Source organism: Piliocolobus tephrosceles, chromosome 6 (genome assembly GCF_002776525.5).
Source record: "Piliocolobus tephrosceles isolate RC106 chromosome 6, ASM277652v3, whole genome shotgun sequence".
NCBI lineage: Eukaryota > Metazoa > Chordata > Mammalia > Primates > Cercopithecidae > Piliocolobus > Piliocolobus tephrosceles.
The window spans coordinates 87,199,944-87,203,221 of record NC_045439.1 but is presented as its reverse complement, the minus strand read 5'-3'; the positions used below and the strand labels follow the sequence as shown (position 1 = coordinate 87,203,221).

The 3,278-nt window shown below is 48.4% G+C and overlaps 1 pseudogene; it reads left to right on the top strand.

Annotated features, from left to right (window-relative positions):
• Positions 1–1,037: 1,037 nt before the first annotated feature.
• On the top strand, positions 1,038–2,483 carry LOC111530417 (annotated as a pseudogene).
• Positions 2,484–3,278: the final 795 nt, after the last annotated feature.

Here is a 3,278-nt window from a genome sequence, read left to right as displayed (position 1 = left end):
CACACCTGTGATTCCAGCTACTTGGGAGGCTGAGGTGGAAGGATCACTTGAGCCCAGAAGGTCAAGGCTGCAGTGAGCCATGATCACACCACTGCATTCCAGCCTGCGTGATAGAACGAGACCACCCCGCCTCAAAAAAAAAAAAAACAACAAAAATCAAAACCCTAAAAACTATGGCATTGTTTTGCTGAAAATACATCTCAGACATTGAAAATGTTTACCAAGAGTTTTATAATATTATAGGGCAAATGTTTATTACATAATACCAAATAAAAATAGCAGGTTAGGCTGGGTGTGATGGCTCACACCTGTAATCCCAGCAATTTAGGGGGCTGAGGCAGGCTTATTACTTGAGCCCAGGAGTTCGAGACCAGCCTAGGCAACATGGAACACCCAGTCTCTAAAAAAAAATACAAAAATCACCCCGGTGTGGTGGCATGCCTGTAGACGCAGCTACTTGGGAAGTTGAGGTGGGCGGATCACTTAAGCCCGGGGCGGGGGGGTGGGGGGACAGTGGAGGCGGGTGGAGGCTACAGAGACCCTATCTATAACAACAAAAAAAGCAGGTTAACAAAGACTGAATAGCCACATAAATCCTAAGCAAAAAGGATAAAGCTGGAGGCATCACACTTCCAGCTTTAAATGTACTAAAAAAATGGACTTCAAAATGTACTAAAAAAAGCTATAATAACCAAAACAGCATGGTACTGGCATAAAAACAGACACATAGACCAATGGAACAGAATAGACAACCCAGAAATAAATCCACGTATTTATAGTCAACTGATTTTCCACAAAGGTGTCAATAATGTCCTTTGGGGGAAAGGACAGTCTCTTTAATAAATGGGTGTGGGGAAAACTGGATATCTCTATGCAGAAAAATGAAACTAGATCCTTTATTTGTCATCATTAAAAAATTAAATCCAAATTGATGAAAAACTTACATGTAAGACCCCAAACTAAAAAACTACTAGAAGGGACCTAGAAGCAGCTTCTCTGCTCCTTCTTGAATCCCCACCTGGTTCAGCCTGCCTGCCTCCACCATGTCCATCAGGGTGACCTAGAAGTCCTATAAGGTATCCATCTCTGACCCCCAGGCCTTCAGCAGCTGCTCCTACACGAGTGGGCCCAGTGCCCGCATCAGCTCCTCAAGCTTCTCCTGAGTAGGCAGCAGCAGCTTCCAGGGTGGCCTGGGCGGAGGCTGTGGCCGGGCCAGTGGTATGGGAGGCATTACTGCTGTCACAGTTAACCAGAGCCTGCTGAGCCCCCTTAACCCAACATCCAGACCACGCGCACCTAGGAGAAGGAGCAGATCAAGAGCTTCAACAAAAAGTTTGCCTCCTTTATCGACAAGGTACAGTTCCTGGAGCAGCAGAACAAGATGCTGGAGACCAAGGGGAGCCTCCTGCAGCAGCACAATATAGCTCGGAGCAACGTGGACCACAAGTTCAAGAGCTACATCAACAACCTTTGGCAGCAGCTGGATACTCTGGGCCAGGAGACACTGAAGCTGTTGGCAGGGTTTGGCAACAATCAGGGGCTGGTGGAGGACTTCAAGAACAAGTACGAGAATGAGATCAGTAAGCGTACAGAGATGGAGAATGAATTTGTCCTCATCAAGAAGGATGTGGTTGAAGCTTACATAAACAAGGTAGAGCTGGAGTCTGGCCTGGAAGCACTGACTGATGAGATCAACTTCTTCAGGTAGCTGTATGAAGAGGAGATCCGGGAGCTGCAGTCCCAGATCTCGGACAGGTCTGTGGTGCTGTCCATGGACAACAGCCGCTCCCTGGACATAGACAGCATCATAGCTGAGGTCAAGGCACAGTACGAGGAGATCACCAACCACAGCAGGGCTGAGGTTGACAGCATGCACCAGATCAAGCATGAGGAGCTGCAGATGCTGGCTGGGAAGCATGGGGATGACCTGCAGCACACAAAGACTGAGATCTCGGAGATGAACCAGAACATCAGCCGGCTCCAGGCTGAGATTGAGGGCCTCAAAGGCCAGAGGGCTTCCCTGGAGGCCGCCATCGCAGATGCCGAGCAGCACAGAGAGCTGGCCGTTAAGGACGCCAATGCCAAGCTGTCCGAGCTGGAGGCTGTCCTGCAGTGGCCCAGGCAGGACATAGCACGGCAGCTGCCTGAGTACCAGGAGCTAATGAACGTCAAGCTGGCCCTGGACATGGAGATCGCTACTTACAGGAAGCTGCTGGAGGGCGAGGAGAGCCGGCTGGCATCTGGGATGCAGAACATGAGTATCCATACGAAGACCACCAGTGGCTATGCCAATGAGCTGAGCTCGGGCTACAAGGGCGTCACAAGCCCCAGCCTCAGCTTATGGCCTGGACTCCAGTTTTGGCTCTGGTAGGGGCTCCAGCTCCTTCAGCCACACCAGCTCCACCAGCGCCATGGTTGTGAAGAAGATGGAGACCTGCGATGGGAAGCTGGTGTCCAAGTCCTCTGACGTCCTGCCCAAGTGAACGACCATGGCAGCCCCGCCCAACCTATCCCTCCTGTGGCTGCCCCAGAGCTTGTGGGGGAGGCCAAAGCCCACCCGCGGAGGGGGGACTTTACTGGCTGCGGTACCCCAACTTGGCGATGCCTCCAGCTACAAACCAATTCGATTTTTTTTCCAAAAGAAAACCTCAGCTAGCTATGCAAAAAGGAAGGGAAGGGAAGGGAAGGGAAGGGAAGGGAAGGGAAGGGAAGGGAAGGGAAGGGAAGGGAAGGGAAGGGAAGGGAAGGGAAAACTAAAACTACTAGAAGAAAACATATAGGAAACACTTCAGGACATTGGATTGGTCTGGGCAAAGATTTAATGGAGACCTCAAATGCACAGGCAACAAAAGCAAAAAATAGACAAATGGAATTAGATCAAACTAAAAAGCTTCTGTACAGCAAAGGAGACAAGCAACAGAGTGAAGAGACAGCCCGCAGAATGGGAGAAAATATTTGCAAACTATCTATCTGACAAAAGACTAACATCAAGAATACACAAGGAACTCAATCAAATAACTCAACAGCAAAAAAACAAATAATCTTATTTCAAAATGGGCAAATGAGGTGAATAGACATCTCTCAAAGACATACAAATGGCCAACAGGTATATGAAAAAATGTATGACATCACTAATCATCAGGAAAATGCAAATCAAAATGGTGATGAGATATCATCCCATCCCAGTTAGAATGACTACCATAAAAATGACAAAAAATAACAAAGGCTGAGGATGTGGAGAAAGGAGAAGTCTTATATGCTATTCATGGAAATGTAAA